The following is a 21,082-nucleotide window of genomic DNA, read 5'->3' as shown; positions in this document are numbered from 1 at the left end:
TTTATTTTTTCCTCTTACCATAAATATATATTTGACTAATAATGTTTAAGCATAGCTTAACATAACTTGCAAAATACCTTTCAATAAGGTTCCAAAAGCAAATCAGTGCATTTGAATTAAGCTATATTTTATAATTGAATGAATAATTGAATGAATTTATATATACTATGTACCCATTAACAGAATCATATAAAGTCTTCTTTATATATGAAGTCTTTCTTATATTTACAAATATGTATCTTAAAACCAGTTCTGAAATGTCTAATGGTAATCATTGGGGTCAATTTTTTTGTTTTGTTTTTTGCTGTTTTTTGTGTTTTGCTGTTTGGTGTCCTGGGGATTAAATCCAGAACTTTACACATGCTAAGCAAATATTCTACCATTGAGCTACAGCCCCAGCCCAGCCAATATTTTATTTTACAGAACAATTCTAAGACTTAGTTTGATATAATGGTTAAATAATTTCCCAGTTACTTTTTATACTGTTTCACAAATTTCATAGCATATGATAATTTTCTCCCTCCATTTCTTTTATCTTTTTCTTCATTGAGCCATGGGGCTCATGGGCTCAGGGTTCAACATTATTATGAGAATGTCCTATATGAATAAAACCTTTATGCATGACTTTCTGTGTGATACATTTTTAAACTTTGTTGTTTTTAGGACATTTGAAAACAATAGTTAGAATGTGTGCTCAGTTTTTTTCCGGCAGTCTTTACTGTAGTCCTACCTTGGACTATCCAAGAATGATAGGTTAGCTTATGTAGAGTCAAATCTTTCAAGTGTATGATTTGTATATAATTTATACCCTTAAAAGTGTTTTTAAAAAGACTGTTCTTTGAAAATGTGTTATTTTTCAAATTTAAAGTTTCATTATCTATTTCACAAATATTTATTAAATATATTCTGTGATATGAAATACAAAGATGAGTAAGAACAGTATATCAACCATCTGGGTGCATACTTTCCTGGACTACAGTGACAGAATGTTGTCCCCTAGTGAATAATACACATTGCTATTCCTGGTGATTGCAACATGGCATAATGTATTTAAAAATTCTGTCTATTTATAAAAGTATATCTGTAAAAGCTATGAGGTCCCTGGAGTACTTTTTCATCCTGATTGAACACATTCATAACAAGAATTGCCTTTCATATTATATTTCATCTGAATTCTGCTGTTTCAGTTTTTGTGTGCGAATTCAGAAACCTTTGTTCAAAAAGAATATATTTCTTTTCATTTATTTGACTTCATTTGCTATGAAATTTAATGATTAATTTTAATTTTTTTACCTGATTTAGCACATTGATTTCCCTTTTAATACAATTTTTATTTCATCTTAATATAAGTTGATTGCTCACAGTCTTGGCAGTTGAATTGTATTGTGTGTTAAGCATTACATTTTACTTTATAATCGGAAAAGTAATTTTCTTACATACAGTCTCTGGCTTATGATAGTTCAATTTAAAATTTTTCAACTTTATGGTGGTGCAAAAGTGACATTCATCTGGTAGAAACTGTATTTGAATTTTGCACTTTTTCAGGGCTGGGCCAGGGATACAGCTCAGCGGCACAAGCGCCTGCCTGGCAAGCACAAGGTCCTGAGTTTGATTCCCGGTTTAAAAAAAAAAAAAAAAAAAAGTTAATCCAGGGCTAATGGTGTGCAGCATATACTCTGGATAAGGGCCAGTGCCAGTGCACCGAAGCTGCCAGTTAGCTGCGTGATGAGGAGGGTAAACAACCCTCTCTGGGTGTTCTGTGTGGCCAGTATTTCTAGGTACACATAATTCAGCAAATTATATGAGATATTCAACACTTTAGCACAGAACAGGCTTTATGTTAGGTGATTATGACCAGCTCTGAGCACATTCACTTAGGCTTGGCTGACCACTGATATTCAATAGGTTAGGTGTATTACCAGTAAGTTCTTGTTTTCTTCAGTACTGAGGATTGAACTCAGGGCCTGCATACTGAACTACATCTCCAGCACTTTTTAAAATTTTTATTTTGAGATGGAGTCTTGCTAAGTCACTAAGTTACCCAGGCTAGCCTCAAACTTGTGATCTTCCCGCTTCACCATCCCAGAGTGCTGGGATTATAGGCGTGCACCACCATGTCTGGCTGAATTGCATATTTTGACTGACAGTATTTTCAGTTCACAGCTGGATTATGTGATGTAACCCGCTTCTGAGTTGAGAAGCATCTGTACGTTATTTCACTTAATCACCCCACAGTGTTCTACTTTTCTTCTCATTATTTTTCCTCACTTATACCCTTAGTCTTTCTTATTTCTGTCTTACTTTTGCTTCCCGGTTTTTGCTCAAGCTTTTTCCTTACTGACACAAACTGCTCTCTTTACTTGCCTAACACCCAATCATTTTTTTAGATCTCAGCGTTAGGAGTGAAGGATTTTCATCTATGTGGCTTAGTTCTGTGTATTCATCCCTAAAACATATCTGACATATCCAAAGATTCAATTTTAAAATTGTGGGTTGGAGAAACTAATCAGTTGGTGTTATGTCACTAGGAAAAATATTTTACCATTTGGTAGAAAAACACCAGCAGGAAGAAGCCCTGAAGTACTTGTTTTAGTAAAATTTTGTAAAGAGATTTTATAGTTTCTTAGGCACAAAAGTGACCTTAGTGAAGGCAGTTTTAGAACACTTGAGTTTATGCTGGCCACGTGGAAAATGTGGGCTAGGGGAGTGGAAAGGAAAGACTTCAGGCTTAGAAAACTAGAAGACGGTACTTCTAGAACATGGAGGTTTTAATAAGTGAAATTACATATAAAATCCTTAAGCTTCTTTCTCAAAGCCATTAAAGATCCCTGATGGTTTAGGTAGCCTTACTACGTTCTTATAGTGAGATTATTTTCATCATTGTATTAACTAACAGTGAATTCTAGAGCATGATTCTGAGCATGTATCTTAACACTAACTTAATGAAACATATATGGTAAGTTTCATTTTACATATGAATTCTTTTTTTTTTTTTTTTTTTTTTTTTTTTTTTTTTTTTTTTTTTTGGTTTTTCTCCGGTACCGGGAACCGAACTCATGACCTTGCACTTGCCAGGCAGGCGCTTTTGCCGCTGAGCTAAATCCCCAGCCCCCCATTTTACATATGAAGAAATTAAGACCCAGAGAACTTAAACTAACTTGCCTATGCTAATATAGCTAGGAAGTGGCAGAGCTAGAATCAAACCAGGCAGTCTGATTCTAGTGTCCCGACTCTTAGCCACTATAATGTAGGCATTAGGTTAATACTTACCAATCTGTTTATAGGGCTGATGAGTTAAAGTAATTATAACACTTTCTTGTTGAGTACATTGGGGCTATTAAAATTTTCCAAACTCATCAAAAAAAAAGAATCTTCAGTATGGGTCTATCAATTAAGTTCACCACATAGCCAGATTATTGGCCTAGCCGGTATGTCTACTTAAATATTGAAGTCAGCCAGGTGTGATGGTGGATACCCATAATCTCAGTGCTCTGAGAGGCTGAGACAAGAGGACCACAGTTTAAGCCCAGCCTAGGCAACTGAGCAAAACCTTATCTCAGAATAAAAAATTTTAAAATGGAGGGCTGCATAGCTCAGTGTGAAGGTGCTGGGTTCAGTCACCAGTACTATAAATTAATTAATTAATTTAAAATTGAAGGTTCTTGGAACAATAAATTGTTCCACAATAGAATTACCTATATGGCATTTTCTAGCTCAGTGTCACGGTGCTAGGTTCAATCACTAATACTGTTAAGTAAGTAAATAAGCAAACAAACAAATAAGTAAATACTTTTTTAAAAAATTGAGGGTCCACAGAACAGTAAAACTGGAATTATTAATATGGCATTTTCTGATATATGACTTGTTTTTGTTTTTGTTGTTTTGGTCCTGAATCAGTGGCTTTGCCCTTTCTAAGTACACACTCTACCGCTGGGCTGTACTCCTCACTCTTTACTGTTTTTGAATGTTTGTTAATACCATAAAAGTGGTAAGATTTATTGAAAAATCAGACTTTGGAATCAAATAGACCTTAGATTAGCACTTAATTGCTGGCTAATCATGTTAGCACTTTAACCTCTCTTCTTAATCTCTCGTCTGGAAGATGAGTATGTTCTTCTTACAAGATTGCTGTGACACTTAAATCAAGTACCTAATGGGATGCCTAATATACATAGTTGTTCATCAAGGCATATTGTTGTTGTTGTCTTTATCATATTTAGGTTTATTATTCATTTGATTAACTTTTATTGAACTTGTGTTATAAACTTATCATCTAATTTCTTAGCTTCTCATTATAAGTAAATCCTAGCCGGGTGTGGTGGCACATGCTTAATCTAACACTCAAGAGGCTGAGGCAGGAGGATCATTGTGAGTTCAAGACTAGTCTGGGTTACAAAGTGAGCTCAAGGCCAGCCTGAACTGCATAGCAACACCCTGTCTCAAAAAAACAAACAAACAAAAAAATCCTGGAGGGACAGCACCAAAAATAATTTATAGAAAAGCAATCAGATCAGTGAAGGGTCTAGAAATCATTTTCAAAAGAAAACATTGAAGTTAGTTGTGAGTATTTAATATGAGGACTAGAAGACTGTAAAGGAAGGGTGCATTATCTGCTTGGACTCTAGACACATTCAGATTCACAAGGTTTATTTGGATATAGGTCATTCTTGGCTTCATGGTTCTCATAAGGTTACGGAACATGCACCATGGCTTGCTAGCTGTACAGTGTCAGTTGTTTGTCTTCTAGGGCAGTCCATGTATCAGTTGGCATAACCAATTGGGAGCATCTCTTTTAGACCTTGTTCTAGCCCTCTAGATGTTTACTTAAATGCAAGGAGACAAGATTTATATCAAACAGTTGCAGGAAGAGTCCTAGCTTAGAAGCCTTATTCTTGACCTCAGCCAGTATGTCCTTTTTTGGATGCAGGGTCTCACTATGTAGTTCAGACTGGCCTTGAACTCGCTGATAGCCCAGGCTAGCCTCGAACTGGCAGCAGTCTTCCTGCCTCAGTCTCCTGAATGCTGGGATTATTGATATGTGCTATCATGCCCATCTCAGCCAGTATGTCTTGTAACAGCTTCACTGGCAGAAATTTCAGGGTGTCTGGAGTGGACATGCTCTGTTATAGGAGTGATTGTGCCCAAGAAGTCCAAAGTTGTGGCTATCTGGCTGTGGTGGCACATGCCTATAATTCCAGCACTAGGGATGCTGAGGCAGAAAGATTGCTGTGAGTTCAAGGCCAGCCTGGGCTACACAGTTGAACTCAAGGCCAGTCTGGACTACAGAGCAAGACCCTGTCTCAAAAAAATAAGGTTGTGGCTAGCTATCAGTTATTTATTGTTCTTCTATTCAAATACTTATCAATTTTCACTTCTGAACATGCTGGGAAGACAAGAGACCAATAGTTATGGGTTGAATTGTGTCCTTCCAAAATTCATATGTTGAACTTCTAACATCCAGGACCTCAAATATGCCTTTATAAAGTTAGAGTCTTTACTAAAGTAACAGAGTTTAAATGAGATCATGAAAGTGGGCCCTACTCCAACATGACTGATCACTATAAGAAGAATATATGGGTACAGGCACACATGAAGGGAAATCCTGTGAAGAGACATAGGGAGAAGATGCCATCATTAAGCCATCCAAGAACTTGGAACAAATCTTTCCGTTTCAGCCTCAAATGGAACCATCTCTCCTGACTTTGATTTTGGACTTAGTTTTGGACTTCTTACCTCCAGAATTGTGAGACAATATATTTCTGCTATTTAAGCCACCCAGTTTTTGGTACTTTGGTACAGAAGTTCTAGCACAACTAAGACCCCAAGACAAAGTATAAAAAAAAAAAAAACAGTGGATTATGAGGCAGAAAAGGTGAGTGCTGTGTTTACCTTAGCCTGCAGTTACCAGTCATAGGACATATCCGCATAAAAACCAAAGATCTAGAGGTTTCACTGAGTGGAGAATACAGTGTAAGGAGGCCCAGATGTGTATGGAGCAAGATTATGAGAAATAAAATAACTCAGGTGACATACAAGGGATTTCTGTTGAGTCCTCAGCTTATAACTTACTAATCAGTGCAGGTGTGTGCAGAAAGCAATGGAAAGGAACAGGTAGAGCAATTCTTGCACAACCAGGAATGGTTTGTATTCTAACCAGCCAGAGTAAAAAGTATCTTCTAAAAGTTTCTTCAGTAGGGAATAAATTATCCCTAATGATCCAGACTATCCATAAATTCAGGCTGCTGTGATCCAACCTAACAAGTTGAAAAGAAAACTTCAATTGGTGGAAGAATGAGCCTGTTAAAGAGAGATATGGAAGGGCTGAGGATTAGCAGTAGAGTGCCTGCCTAGCATATGTGAAGCCCGGGTTCAAGCACAGAGAGGGAGAAGAGGAAGAATGGAAAAAAGACCCAAATCAAACTTCAAGAAAAATGACAATGGGAAGAAAAACACAGTGGATGAATTGAAGAGATTAGACAACACTAAGGGAAGAAAGTAGTGAACTTGAAAATGTAAAATAGAAGTTGTTCAAAATAAAACATAAAGAGAAAACACTAAAAAATTAAGTGAATAGTTCAACATTGATCTCTGAGAAACTGCAGACAGCCTAGTTCTGTAATTGAAGTCCCTAAAGGAGAGGAGAGGTGGTAGACAGAAAAAATATTTAAAAAACAATGACTGAAAAACTTCCAAATTTAATGAGAACCACAGATCCAAGAAGCTCATTGTACCCCAACTGTGCAAGAGACAGGATGAGAAGAAGTATATTAGGGAACATTATAATCATTATACTCAAATTGCTTAAGGTAGGGTTAAAGGGAAGAATCTTAAAAGCAGCTAGAAAGGAAAAAAGACACATCATATACTGAGGGACAAATATAAGGACAACTGACTTCTGAAAACAGTGCAAGCCAAGCCACAGATCGTGCAGCAAAGTTGTTATTTTAAAAATAACCTGTCAATTTGTATTTTAGACTATTCCAGCATTTGAGAAGCTGAGGCAGGAGGATCACCATGAGTTAAAGGCCAGCCTGGGCTACATAAGCGAATTCAAGGCCAGTTTGCACTATGTAGCGAGATCCTGCCTCAAAAAAGCCAAAAATATATTTTAAAATTGAGAAAAAGAAATGTCAAATGAAGTCATTTAGGGATCATACCAAATGATAGGAATCTGTATCTATGTAAAGGAATGAAAAGTAATAAAAATGTTCAAGTGTAGGTAAATATGAAATCTCTTTAAAGATAATTAACTATTTAGTATATATATTAAATAATAATCTGTTGTGGGATTTAGAACATATGTAGATATAAAATGTAGGACAGTAGAACAAAGATACCATTTTGTTATGTATTTATGTGATGCTGGGGATTAAACCCAGAGTCTCACATATGTGAAGCAAGAATTCTACTTCTGAGCTACACCTTCTGCCCCTTTATCTATTTTTTATTTGTCCCATCTCTTTATTCCTTTTCTTCTTTTTCAACGTTCTTTTATGATTCCAACTTAACTTCTTTGTTGAATTATTAGCTATACATATTCATATTTTGCTTTTTTAGTGGATGTAATATTATTTTCAGGTAATACTATACCACATCACAAGTCATATACTTTCCCCATTCGTTGTTCTTTGTTCTTTTTGTAATCCAGCAATGATAAGGTTTAGTGATATTTAAATTTTTAAAAAGATAATATTAAAATATATGAAAAGACCATGTACCAAAGAAGATAAATTAACAAACAAAACACAAAATCAAAATAGAAAGCACACCCAACCCAAATAGAGTATTTGACTTCCCAAGTACCAGAAAGAAAATCCAAAGAAAACAAAGCAAAAAAGAAGAGCACATTACAAATGGCATGATCCAGGTGGTGGATTTTTATGAAACCAGTTTCATGAAAGGTAAATGGATTTCTATGTAACTATCTTAGTTTGGGCAGCATGAAACAGAAATGCCATAGACTTTGTGATGCAAATAAGCTCTGGAGAGATGTCTGAGCTCAGGCAGCCAGCATGGTTTATGCTCAGTAAGGGCCTTTTCAGTTACTGTGGTGATGGCTACTTCCTGTATCCTGGCACAAGGCAGAAGGGACTGGAGAGAATGCGCTGTCTCTTCTTAGGATGTTAATGTTCTCATGCAGATTCTACTCATTATCTTAATACCTTTTAAATGCCCTACTTCCTCAGCCAAGTAACACATTACACACCTGTAATCCCAGAGTTATGGTTTGTGTCTACATGTCCCTCCAGAAGCTTTATGCAGTCATGGGGCAGGCTTCAGAGTTTATGATTGACTCATGATCCAATGCTGGGATTATGGGTATGAGTGCTACGCCCACCCTAGGGTAGGTAGTCTGCATACAATGTAAGGGAAGGAAAGAGAAGCTTGTTTGCTGCTGCTCTACTCCCTTTTGCTCTGTTGCTTTTGCTGTTTTCTACCACCATGAACTGTTGCCCTCTGCCGTGTGCCACTATACCTTGGAGCCAACTGAGTATGGACGGAAACCTCCACAAACTGTGAGCTGAGTAAACCTTTCCTTCCTTAATTTTGGGTGTTGGGTATTTTGTCTCAGGAACAAGAGAAAAGTAACCAAGACACCCAGCTGACTTGAGGAAGGAGAATGAAATGTTCAAGGCCAACTTGGGTGATTTAGAGAGACCCTCAGGGCCTAGGGTGCACCTTAGTGGTAGAGTGCTTGCCTAGCATGACAGGCCCTGGATTTTATCCTTAGTATAGAAAGAAAAAAGTGGCCCCCACCTCTATGCCTTGACCTTTGTTCTACTGTCCTGCATTTTGTGTCTACATATGTTCTAAATCCCGCAATAGATTATTCTTTAATACATATTTTAAATAATTATCTTTAAAGAGATTTTATATTTACCTACACTTGAACATTTTATTACTTTTTATTCGTTTACATAGGTACAGATTCCTACCATTTGTATCCAAATCAGAGAAGGATCCAAGTAAAAAAGAAAATTACAAGTCAATCTTCCTAATGAACATAGATGCAGAATCCTTAATAAGATACTGGCAAACAGAATGTAGCAAATCATCAATAGGATTATACATCATGACCAAGTAGGATTCACCCCAGGGTGCAGGGATGGTTCAACATATGCAAATCAATAAATGTAACACACCATATTAACAGAACCAAAGCCAAAAATCACATGATCATCTCAGCATATGCAGAAAAAACATTTGGTAAAGTCCAACACCCATTCATGGTAAAAAAAAAAAAAAGCTACAGAAAATTGGAATAGATGATCTTTACCTCAATCTTATAAAAGCCATCTTTCACAGACCAACAGCTAACATCATATAAAATGGTCAAAAACTGAAAACTTTGTAAAATCAAGAACAAGACAAGGATGTCTATTATCACAACTTCAATTCAATGTAGCTCTGGAAACATTAGCCAGAGCAGTTAGACAAGAGAAAATAATAAAAGGAATAATGATAAGAAAGGAAGAAGTTAAATTAACGTTATTTGCCGATAACATGATATTCTTCATAAAAGGTGCCCTAAAACTCCACCAAAACACTTGTAGATTTAATATCCAAATTCAGCAATGTAGCAGGATACAAAGTCAGTACTCAAAAATGAGTAACATTCCTATACACAAGCAACAAACACACAGAAAAATTAGGGAAAGCACACCCTTTACAATAACATCTAAAAAATTGAAATACTTAGGAATCAATCTAACAAAGGATGTAAAAGATCTATACAGTGAAAATTACAGTACCCTAAAGAGGAGATTGAAGAAGATATCAGAAAATGGAAAGATATCCTTTGTTCTTGGATAGGAAGAATCAACATAGCGAAAATGGTCATACTCCCCAAATTGCTGTACAGATTTAGTGCAACCTCAATCAAAATAACCATTAGCATACTGCACAGATCTAGAGAAAACAATCCTAAAATTCATTTGTAACCAGAAGAGACCTAGAATAGCAAAGGCAATTCTGGGCAACAAAGGCAAGTCAGGGGGCATCATAATCCCAGACCTGAAATTATACTACAAAGCTACTGTGATAAAATCAGCATGGTATTGGCAAAAAAACCAAGGTCTGAGGATCAGTGGAACAGAATAGGAGATGCAGAGACACTCAGCCACCTTATTTTTGACAAAGGATCCAAATATGTTCACTGTAAGAAAGAAAAGTCTTTAAGAAATATTGCTGTAAAAACTGGCTTTGCGCATACTGAAGACTAAAACTAGACCCATATCTATCACTGTGTACTGAGCTAAAGTCAAAATGGATCAAAGATTTAAATATTAAAATAGAAACACTAAATTTAGTGTTTAGTTCTCTTTAAAATACATTTTTATAAATATCCCTTGGGTCAAAGGCACTGAAGTTTGCTTTGTTTTGTTTCGTGGTGTTGGGGACCTAACCTCGGGCTTCACACATGCTAGGCAAGCATTTGACCACTGAGGTGCATCTCTAACCCCCAAAATAGTTCGGACTTAGCAAAATGAAAACATGAAATATCAAAAGATGGGGACTACAGCTAAAACAGTGATTAGACAGAGATTTACAGCATTAAACCTTTATGTTACAAAATAAGACATCTCAAATCTCAAAGACTACAAGGCTATTCTATCTTAAGGAATTAGAAAAAGAGCAAAGGAAACACAAGAAAAGAAAATAGTAAAGGAAATAAAGATAAAACCAGGAATCTGTAAACTGGAAGATAGTAAAAATAATAGAGAAAATAAACTAAAAATTGGTTCTTTGAGATAGTCAATAAAATTTAAAAACCTAATCAGATTCATTAGGTAGAGATACACAAATTGTCTTTATGGTGTATGAGGGGTGAATATCCTTACAGAACCTAACGATAGTGACAGGACAGTAAAGTTACACAATGAACATCTTTGTACACTCAGTATGTGCTAACTTAGAGATAATAGATAATTTCATTGAACATTGAGGTTTCACAGATCTCTCAAGAAACAGATAACCTGAATATACCTATATCTAATTAAATTTATTGTCTAAAATCTTCCCACAAACAAAAGTCCAGGTTCAGATGGTTTCACTGGTAACTTTTATAAGACAGTGAAGGAAGAAATAATACCCTTTCTATTTAACCATGCCCAGAAGATAAAAGAGGAAGGAGCCATCTTTTGAGACTAGCCTTATATTAATAACCAAATCAGAAAAAGACATTATAAGATATGAAAAGATAGTTATTTAAATACTTAATACTTTTTTAGTAAATCCACTCCAATAATACTTAAAATGATAACGTACATCATGACTGGAGTTTATTCCAGGAAAGATATTTGGTTTAACATTCAAATATAAATTCATACTCACAACACAGGATCCTTTAGCAGGATAAAAAAGGAAAACCCTTTTGATGCAGAAAAAGCAAAATCCTACCTCTAGGGGTGTGTGTGTGTGTGTGTATCTTGGCAATCTTAAGAGTAGACACCATCTAATGAAGACCATTTATAAAAACTTATACTTGGTATGTGGAATGATGACAGACTGACTGCAGCCCCTTTAAGAATGGGAATAAAAAGAGGATTTCCACCCTTATTTCTATTCAGCATTATAATGGAATGTCTAGTCAATGTAATAAGCCAGAAAACAAAATAAGAGGCATATGGATTAGAGAAAAAGAAGGTTGTCTTTATCCATGGATAAAATTATTATACAGGAAATTCTAAGGAGTCTATAAAATAAATACTAGATTTAATAATTGGATTTAGCAGATCTGTAAGATCATTGTGTAAAAAGGAATTATATTTTGATATATTAGCAATGAGCAATCAGAAATGGAAATTCTTAAATAAAACTATACTATAAACAATAGGATATATTTAGGGATAATTTTGGTAAATTATTACAATACTTATATACTGGAAACTACAAAAGATTGCTAGGAGAAATTTTAAAAGACAAAAAATATACCATATTTATGGACTACAAGGTTGAACAGTGTTAAGATGTCACTTTTCCTCCAGTTGATCTATAGCTTTAGTACATTCCCAATCAAAATACCAACAGGCCTTTTATTAAGAAAATTATGATGCATATTCTTTCTTTCTTTTTTTAAGAGAAATGTTTATTTAGCTTACATTTTGTGGAGGTTTCAGTCCGTAATGGGCTGGCTCCAAAGCAGGATGGCACGTGGCAAAGGGGCAGTGGGAGACAGCAAAGGCAGCAAGAGTGAAAAGGGGAAACAAGCCTCTTTCTGCCCTTTTTATCTTATCCAGACTGCTGGGATTAGGGTGGTGTCAATCCAATGAGTGAAGTGGTCCAACAACCACCCAGCCTTAACCTCACCATTGCACTTTGAATCAGTCACGAACTCTAGATTCAGCTATTTCCAAAAAAAACCTGCCCCCCTATGGCTGCATGAGGATGGGGGAACATCTAGATATAAACTATAACATTCTGCCCCTGGCCCCCCAAAGATTCATGCACATCCCTTTATGCAAAAGGTATTTAGCCCATCTCCAAGAGTTGCCAAAGTCCTAACAGATTCAGCATTGCTGAAAAGTTCAAGACCCAAGTCTCCTCTGATATTTAAGGCAAACTCTTAGCTGTGAGTCCCTGTACAAATGAAAAATTAAATACTTCCAACATTCAGTGGAACAAAAGACATTTTCATTCCAAAAGTTACAAATGGCATACAAAAGAATGGGACCAAAGCAAGTCCCAATTCCAACAGTGAAACATTAAGTTCTATAGTTCTGTGTACCACATCTGAGGCACTCTGTGGCAAGATGTGAACTCCAAAGGGCTTGGGTGGCTCTGCCCATTCCAGTGGTTGTAGCTCCCATGGCTTCTTTCTTGGGCTGGCTCTGCTCCCTCCTTGCCATTTTCCTTAGACAGTCCATGTTCCTGGCTGCTCCAAACATCTGAGGTCTCCACTGCACCTTTAGCTTCACACTCACAGCATCACACAGTGCTCTCTCAGGGGCACACTGCCTGGCCTCCCAGGCCTTCTGAAATCTATGTGGAAGCCTTCCTGACCCCACAACTCTTCCATTCTGCATGCATCTAAAACCAGCTCTGTGTGGATGATGCCAAGGTCTGCTGCCAGCTGCAGCAATATCCAGGCTTCCCCTTCTCTTGGTTGTAGATATCAAGTGCTTGGATCATTGGGCACTCTGAATCCAATTCTGAGGAGCAAATTTTCTATGCTACAGCCATTCTGGAACATGGCACAGCCACCCCAATTCTCAAATGTGGTGTTGCATGGCTTTCTTCTCAAAGTAAAGTCTTTCATATTTGCAATTTTTTTTCTTTTCTTTTTTTCATGTTTGCAATTTTGATGCAAAGCGTGGAATCCTGCTGCTGCTTATAATGCCCTTAGGCCATCTTTTCTATTCTTCTGTTCCTTCTCAGCAATCAAGATCTCTGCTGTATCTTTGTAGTCCACAGCTTTACTGGAGCTTCCTTTCTGGCCAAATTCACAGCATTTTAAATCATCTTTCTGGGCTCTTTGCTCTTGGTTTTCAACATAAATCTGGCTAAACGACCCCAGTGGTAGCCATGCCACTGTCTCAACATTTCACTGCCTTGAAATTTCTTCTGCCAGATTAATTAGCCTGCCGCCCTTAATCTCAATCTCAAATAAAGTCTCTGTACAGAAGCAAAATACAGACAAACTCTGCCAAACCTTAGCACACATCATCTGGAGTCCAGCAGCCAATGCAGTCCTTCTTCCCAGCAGAAACTTACCAAGCCTGGTCTTTACCAGCAGGATTTCTATCAGCCTTCTGGTCTTCTGAGCTCTGACCAGAATCTCCCATACAAAATGCCTAAGGCTTTTCAGCTCTAATATTTCAGGTGGCATCTCTGAACCTTGCTAAACTCTTTCAGTAGCACTGCGCCTGCCTGGCAAGCATAAGATCCTGAGTTCAATTCTGGTTCCAAAAAAAAAAAAAAAAAAAAAAATCCAAACTTCCCACAAGCCATTCCCAAAGGCTCTTGAACCACATGGTTAGGTATAGGCACAGCAATGACCCCATTTCTCTGGTACCAAATTTTGACTTAGTTACTTTTCTCTCATTGCTGAGACCAAATACCCAACACACAGAGTTAAAGGGGGGAAACGTTTATTTAGCTCACAGTTTGTGGAGATTTCATTCCATAGTTGGCTGGCTCCAAGGCAGGATGGCATATGGTAGAGAGGCAGCAGTTCTTGGTGGCTGGGGCAGTGGGAGACAGCACAAGCAGCAAGAGCAAAAGGGCTGTGAAGCCGATTCTAAAATTTATGTGAGGATACAAAGAACCTGAAATAGCTAAAATAACTTTGAAAAAGAAAGACTTAGGCTATCTAATGCTAAGCTAAGACTTGTTTTAAAAGTACTCAGGTGGCATTGTAATCTTACATAGATAGGTAGATAGATAGATAGATAGATAGATAGATAGATAGATAGATAGAAAGAAAGAATAGGGAGTAAAAAAATAAACTCACAGATGGACAAAAGATAAAACAAGAAAAGAGCATCTAAAAAAAAATAGCATCTAAAAATCTTAGTGACCTTGGGTTTGGAAAGGAATGTAGGAGAACAGCAGGCTCAGTGAAACCTTTGGGAGTGGCTGAAAGTGTTGTGATGAGTGTATAAACATGTCAAATTCATCGAATTGTACACTTCAAATATATATACGTCATTATTTTAAATATAACTGTAAAGAACTTCACTTTTTTGTAGCAGTGTGCTGGACATTCAGACATTTCTCATATCATTGTGGGAATATAGTCAAAGACTTGTCGGAACCTTGTGGAGAAAGGAACACAGTTTTATTAACCCTTTACTAAAATCCAAAGGCAGAGATACAATGCAGGAATGTGCAGAAGCATATATTTGTGTGATTCTCCATCTTGTATAATTTAGGCTGGAAATTAGGCTGAATGGTCTTGTGAAATTCTTTTCCCATTCTGATTATAAAATGGGAGTTTTGGTTTATTTTAATTCAGAACTACATATATTCTTCAGAGGAGTGTCAAATTACAAAAGCATAACTTTAATATTCATTATAGCACGAGGGAAAACAAGTGGCACTAAAATCTGAAGAATGTTTGGATTTTGGCTTTTAAGGAATACATTTCTTACAGGGAAGGAGGAACTGATAGTTTTCTTTTTGGAGGAATTAAGTTGGTCAAAGGTGATTTGGAGAATAATACAGAGGAAGAAGATGATGTTCCATTGATTAGTGATACCAGTATTCCTAGTTTATATGTAAAGACAGCATTTAGCCATAGATAAAAATTCGATAAAAGGATTCCCAAGAAGGACCCCGTGCTACTATATCTCCACTGTCTATGATAAGAGACCACTGCTGAAGTCTGCATGCTCAGAATAAAACTGTCTTCTCCCCAGACCCATTGATGGGAATGAATAGTGGCTCTAGGACATTGGGCTTTTAACCAAATTCCTGGCTTTCCTTGCCTACCAGAATTCAAAATCTTTCTGCTACTTCTGGTATGTCAAGCACCACAGGAAGTCCTGGACTCCTAGGGCATATGTCATCTCAAACAATTTGATTTCTATCTCTGCATGCCCTTTCTAATACCATTTCTTATGCATTTTGAAGAACTCAAGGACTGTCCTTATTTGTCTCTATTCATTTCCTTGGTGATGCTGTCCTGTGGATTTAAATATAATCTCTGTGCTGATGTCTTCCAAATATTTACTTTCAGTTTGACTCTCACCCTTGATTTGTAGGCTCAACGATCATACTGCCCATGTAATATTTCTACTTATACGGTGTAAGCATCTCAGGGTTAACAAGTTCAGCTCTAGCCTCTTGAACTTCCTCAGACCAGGGTCTTCTTGTCTTTTTAAAGATTCTCTGAGCCCATGGAGTAGATGAGATGAGCAAGGGTCATCTTCCTGAGCTGAAAAACTTTATGAAAAAATTACCATTGAAATTAAATGGTGGCAGACATGTCCGAGAAATAGTGTGAGGATTTGATCCCTTCATGAATCTGGTGATAGATGCATGTGTAGAGATGGCAACAAGTGGGCAACAGAACAATATTGGAATGCTGGTAATATGAGGAAATAGTATCATCATGTTGGAAGCCTTGGAAGGAATTTAAATAATGACTGACTTCAGCAGAGAAATCCATGGTCTTCTCCAAAGGGCTGGTTTCACTGTGACTGAAAATTGGGTCATTACCTTTTCATATTAAATAAACTTCTGTAATAGTATAAACAAAAAAAACTTGGTCTTCTGCATATTTCCTTATGTAAATTAATGAAAATTCTATTATCCTTCCAGTTACATAGGCCCAGAATTTTAGAGTTGTCTTTGAATCTTCATTTTTCATTTGCTGAGGCATAGCCCACGCTATTAGGAGACTCTTGTGACTCTACCTTCCAGAAATATCCAAAATCCAACCACCACTCAGTCCTTGGACTGATCTAGGCTCTGACCTAGAGCTGTACAATAATCTTCTTGTCTTCTTATTGCCCTCCATTCCTCCATCAGTCTGTTCTCAATATGGCAGTCTACATAATCCTCTTAAAATTAAGTCATTGCATGTCATTCCTTTGCTCAAAACCCTCTAAAGATTTTTCATCTCAATGAGAATAAAAACAAGTCTTCTACACCATTTGTATTTCTTAGCCCATTTCCTCTCTGACCTCATTTCTTGCACTAATTCCTTTGCAGTCCCTCAGCTATCTCAAGGACAGCCATGCTCAGCTACATTAAAAACAATCCTTCATGTGCAAATCCAGGCATGGTACCATACTACCAGCTGTTCTGAATGCTCTAGACCTCTTCCTTAGGTAATGTTAGGGCTTTCCTCATTTTTTTTAAGCAAGGCCTTCCGTGAATACCTGGTTTATTTGTACCCAGGAGTTATTCCTAGTCCCTTTTTCATGCTTTACTTTTTATACCACTTACCATTTTATAATGGTTTATATATTTTACTTATATGTTTTGTTTATTGGTTTTGCCACTTCCCCCTACACTGATAAGATTATAGCTCTAAGGCCGGAGGATTCCCACGAGTTGGAGGCCAGCCTGGGCTACATAGTGAGTTAAAGGCCTGCTTGAACTATATGGCAAGATCCTGTTTCAAGAAACTAAAAAAAGAGGGCTGGGGATTTAGCTGAGCGCCTGCCTGGCAAGTGCGAGGTCCTGAGTTCGATTCCTGGTACTGGAAAAAAAACAAAAACCAAAAAAAGAAACAAACAAACAAAAAGAATAAAACTGTATATGGGCAAGAATTTATTAGTTCATTACTTAATAAACCAAGGACTAACATGGTGCTTGGCACACATTGGATGCTTAATAATCATTTTTAAAAAGAATCAGTATTAATAAGTGTTTTATTTTTAATGTAAAATTTAGAATTTGTTTTTAATTTTTAAAAATTTTTATTTTATTGGTACATTTTTAGAGACATATAGGGATACCATTCATCATATGGAATTTGTATTGTACATGTTACAGCTTGCTGCTGCCTTTTCTTCCCTTCCCCTACCCTTCCTTAAACTCCTCTTCCCCTTTGTTTCCATTTTTTTCTTTTAGTTCTTTCTTTCTTGTCTCTTCTTTCCAATCCCCCTCCCTTGTTCCCCTTCTCATTTGAACATTTTCCTCCCATTTCCCAATATCTGTTATACATTTTGGTCCTTATTTATACTTTCAGTTTCTCACACCAGAGAAACCATGTGATATTTACATATCTGTGTCTGTTTATTTCACTAAAGAATAAAGTCTCAAGGTCCATCCATTTACATAGAAATGTCTCAAGTTTATCCTTCTTTATGGCAAAGTAGTACTCCATTGTATTAAAAAACTACACAGATCTTTATTATCCATTCATTGGTTGATGGCATTTGGGCTGTTTCCAAGATTTAGCTATTCCAAACTGTGTTGCTGTAAACATGGGTATGCATATATTGTTATGGTATGATGCACTTAATTCATTTGGGAAGATACCAAGAAAAGGAATAGGTGAGTAAAATAAACTCTGTAGTCCTAGTATTTTGAGGAATCTCTACACTGATTTCCACAGTGGTTGCACCAGTCTACACTCCCAAGAGTGGAGAAGGGTTTATTTCCCCCCCCCCCCAGCCCTGTCAGCGTTTGTTATTGGTTGATTTCTTGATAATAGCCATTCTTTCTGGGTGAGATGTTTTGATTTGCATCTCTCAAATGACCAGTGATGTTGAACATTTTAAAAAATATAGTTATGGGCCATTTCTACTCTTCATCTGAGAAGTGTCTATTCACTTACGATGCCCATTTTTGGGTTGGGTCTAAATATGGGGGAATCTGATTTTTTTTTTTTTTTTTTTTAGTTCTTTATATATTCTTGATAGTAGTCTTTTGTCTGAGGAACAGCTGGCAAAATTTTTTTCTCACTCTGTGTGTTGTTTCTTCACTCTGTTGGTGGTTTCTCTTTCTGTGCAAAAGCTTTTTTTTTTTTTTGGTTTTTCTCCGGTATCGGGAACCGAACTCACGACCTTGCACTTGCCAGGCAGGCGCTTTTGCCGCTGAGCTAAATCCCGAGCCCCGCAAAAGCTTTTAATAAGCTAAGATCTTAGTTGTTCTTTGTGATAATTCCTGTGCAGTCAAGATTTTATTTGTAAAGTCTTTGCCTACACCAGTATCTTCAAGGGTTCTACCTATTCTTTTTTCCAGCAGATCTAGTGTTTCTGTTTTAATATTTAGATCTCATTTAATATTTAGATTTGATCCATTTTGATTTTAGTTTAGTACATGGTGAAATATATGGGCCTAGTTTTAATCTTCAGCATGTGGAAAGCCAGTTTTCCCAGTACCATTTATTAAAGAGGCTGTCATTCTCCCAGTGAAGGTGTTTGGCTCCTTTGTCAAGGATAAGGTGGCTGAGTATGACTGCAGTTGTTTATGCACCTTCTAATCTGTTCCACTGATCTTTGGGTCTGGTTTTTTGTTGTTTTTGTGTTTTGTTTTGTTTTGTTTGCCAGTACCACGCTCTTTTCATCACAGTAGCCTTGTAGTATAATTTCAGGTAAGGGATTGTGATGCCCCCGGCCTTGCGTTTGTTGCCAAGAATTGCTTTTGCTATTCTAGGTGTCCTCTGGTTACAAATGAATTTTAGGACTGTTTTCTCTAATTCTGTGAGCTATATCATTGGAATTTTGATTGAGATTGCATTAAATCTATATAACAATTTTGGAAGTATGGCTATTTTCACCATATAGGTTTTTCCTACCCAAGAGCAAGGGATATCTTTCAATTTTCTGATATCCTCTTCAATCTCCTTTTGCAGAGCACTGTAGTTTTCAATGTAGAGGTCTTTTGCTTCCTTAATTAGATTGATTCCTAGGTATTTTGTTTTTTTGGATGCTATTGTGAAAGGTGTTGTTTCCCTAATTTCTTTCACAGTAAGTTTGTTATTTGTGTACAGGAAGGCTGTTGATTTTTGAACGTTGATTTTGTATCCGGCTACACTCCTGAATTTGGTTATTAAGTCTAGAAGTCTTTTGGTGAAGTTCTTGGGGTCTTCTGTTCAGAATATCATATCATTCACAAATAATGATAATTTAACTTTCCTATCATTATTCCTTTTATTTGTTTCTCTTGTCTGATTGTTCTGGCTAAAGTTTCCAGAACTATACTGAATAACAGTGGTGACACTGGACATCCTTGTCTTGTTCCTAATTTTAGAAAGCTATCAGTTTTTGTCCACTTAATATGGTGTTAGCTGTTGGTTTGCCATAGATAGCTTTTTATCAGATTGAGATAAAAAGCATCTATTCCAGTTTTCTGTAGAGTTTTTATCATGAATTGGTGTTAGACTTTGTCAAATGCTTTTTCTGCATCTGTGAGATGCTCATATGGTTTTTATCCTTGGCTGTGTTAATACTGTGTATTACATGTATTGAGTTTCATACATTGAACCATCCCTGCATCCCTGGGATGAATCCTCCTTGGTCATGGTGTATTCTTGATGGCCTGCTGTACTCTGTTTGCCAATATCTTTTTGAGGATTTTACATCTAGGTACATTGAGGAGATTGGCTTGTAGTTCTCTTTTTTGATTGCACCCTACTCTGCTTTTGCTATCGGGGTAGTGCTTGATTCTAGGAATGAGTGTGGGAATATAACTTCCCTTTTAATTTCACTAAACAGTTTGAGAAGTAGTGGCATTTGGTGTACTCAAAATTTCTTGTATAATTCAGCTGTGAATCTGTCAGGGCCTAGGATTTTCTTTATTGGTAGGTTATTAATTACTTCTTCAATTTCATTGACTGATAATTGGTTTATTTAGAATTTTTATGTCTTCTTGATTCAGCTTTGGTGATTCACATGTATGTAGGAATCTGTCCATTCCTTCTGTGTTTTCCTTCTTATTAGGACACAGGTTTTTAAAGTAGGTATTGATGATCTTCTGGACTTCTGCAGTCTGATGATCAGTCTGGACTTCTGTGATTTCCCCCTTTTCATTCCGAATTGCATGGATGTGAGTCTTTGCTTTCCTTTTGTTGATAAGGTTGATAAGGGTTTGTCAATTTTAGTTAATGTTTCAAAGAGCCAACTCTTCATTTCATTGATTCTTTGTATTGTTTTCTTAGTCTCCATTTCATTAATTTCTACTCTGATCTTTATAATTTTCTCCCTTGCACAAGCTTTGAGCTTGACTTGCCCTTCTTTTTCTAGCAAATTGAGGTTCAATACTAAGTTATTTATTTGAGTTCACTCTGTTTTTCTGATTTATTTGAGTTCACTCTGTTTTTCTGATTCACTGCTGTAAATTTCCCTCATAAGACTGCTTTCATTGTGTCCCATGAGTTCTAGTATATTATATTGGCATTATTGTTCAATTATAAAAACTAATTTCTTTCTTAACTTCGTCTATGAGCCATTGGTTGTTCAGGAGAGTATTGTTTAATTTCCACATGTTTATGAAGTTCTTGTAGTTTCTTTTACCATTGATTTCCAGTTTTCTTGCGCTGTGTTCTGATAATGTGCACGGAATAAGTTCAGTTCCTTTGCATGTACTTAACCACGTTCTATGAGCCAGTATTTGGGGGTTAAAGAAGTCTTCATTTGGGAGTTGGTATTTTACTAAGCCATGATTTGTGGGCTGGTTTATTAGG

At 36.6% G+C, this 21,082-nt stretch overlaps 1 protein-coding gene across 1 annotated transcript in view; it reads left to right on the top strand.

The window, feature by feature from the left end:
* Positions 1–21,082, top strand: part of Zfyve9 (zinc finger, FYVE domain containing 9) — a gene marked incomplete at its 5' end in the record, with an annotated part of 129,378 nt that overhangs the window by 81,176 nt on the left and 27,120 nt on the right.

This window comes from Chinchilla lanigera, unplaced genomic scaffold (assembly GCF_000276665.1).
Source record: "Chinchilla lanigera isolate Chin_1 unplaced genomic scaffold, ChiLan1.0 scaffold00063, whole genome shotgun sequence".
Lineage (NCBI taxonomy): Eukaryota > Metazoa > Chordata > Mammalia > Rodentia > Chinchillidae > Chinchilla > Chinchilla lanigera.
Note: the sequence above shows the minus strand (reverse complement) of the source record. Positions and strands in the feature narration are given on the sequence as shown.